A 1561-nucleotide genomic window follows, 5' to 3' on the forward strand; every position below is an offset into this window, starting at 1 on the left:
TCTGGTCTGCTCAGCCCCGGGCCTTGGGCCCCTCGTGTGCTGCAATGTCTGTGGCTCTCTGGGAGGCAATTCTCTCACTCCTGATTCATCACTAGTTATGTGGGGCCGCTTTGTGCCAGGTTACTGGGACATGACAGCGAATGAAACCTGTCCCTGCCTCTCGGCGCTGACCTCCTGGGAGAGACCGAGGCAGACACAGGCCCGAGATGGCTGTGAAGGGGCCCAGACAGTGAACCCCCACCTGAGACCGGAGAGGTGGCAGTGGAGGGCCGGCCTGGGGTGGGGCTCTCATCTGGGTCAGGCAGGATCTGCATCCTAACTCAGCCACCTCCACTGAGTGTGATCTGGACTCTCCAGTCCAGCGCTGGGAGCCTCAGTGCCCTTCTCACAGTACCACCCTGTGGGCTGTTGCAGGACTGTGGGAGGTGACACCCAGGGATGACCACGTGTCCAGAACCTTCTGTTCTATTCCTTCATGGGTATCTCACAATCACTCACTTCTCGATTTTCAAAGAAGCTGGCAAGGTTCAGAGAAGCTAGGTGATTTTCCCAAGGCCACACAGCGGTCTTCTCCCTGGCCTGCCCCTTCTGCTCTTCTGCACAGAAGCTGCCTCCCGCCAGCCGTGCCTGGCCCTCCTCAGGGCCAGTGAATACTGCAGGCCTGAGCTGTGGTGTGAGTGGTACAGAGGGAAGCTAACTTTTAAAGTCACTTATTTAAAGTCATTTTGGAAGTTCACAGGTGCTCACTACCCAGAATGCAGACCACACAAGAGCAGGTAGTTGCCCTGGGCATCCTCTCCGCCAGTCATTCATTCCCTCCAGGCAGCCACCCCTGATCTCTATCACTGTACATTTATTTGTCCTGTTCTTTGAATTTCATAGGATGAAATCCTACAGCACATGTTCTTGATTCTTGTCTTTCAGTCAACATTTTTCTCTTTGCAATTCATCCATCATTGTTCTAGCTATAGTTTATGATGTCTTCTCTGTAGTTGTAGCTATGGTTCATAAGTGAGTTGTATTGCCTGGCTTGACTATACCACAGTACCTCTTCCTACTGATGGACATTTGGGTGGTCTCCAGCTTTTGGTTATGAATACAGACTAGAGCCTTCCTCCTTTACTGTGTCAAATTCTGTTAGTCCCTTCTGATTGTCTGGTTTGGGGCCCTCTCTTATCCCTATTTCTTCTCCTCCCAATTAAACCATGAAAAACCCGAGATCAGGACGCAACCCGAGTCTTGTGGCACCCCCCGCCCCAGCCGACTCCCAGCCCTGCCCGGCAGGTGCTCAGCCACAGGGGCCAAGTTGAAGGAAAGAGGAGCACGGCAGGAGGCAGGGAGCACGGAGAGCCAGGAAGGCCTGGGACTGTTCTGGTGGGCCAGAAGCAGGCCACACTTGGGGGGTTCCCTCCCCTGGAGCCCCAACTGCCTGGGGTATTCTCAGGCTGCCTGTGGACGGAAGAACCTGGTGACAGCCCCCTCCCCACGCAGCATGGCCCCTGGAGACCGCTAGGGCCTCTCGCCCTACATGGGCCTCAAGTCCGGAAGACCCGACGCGGGA

This window comes from Condylura cristata, unplaced genomic scaffold, assembly GCF_000260355.1.
Source record: "Condylura cristata isolate star-nosed mole 26May11 unplaced genomic scaffold, ConCri1.0 scaffold00008, whole genome shotgun sequence".
NCBI lineage: Eukaryota > Metazoa > Chordata > Mammalia > Eulipotyphla > Talpidae > Condylura > Condylura cristata.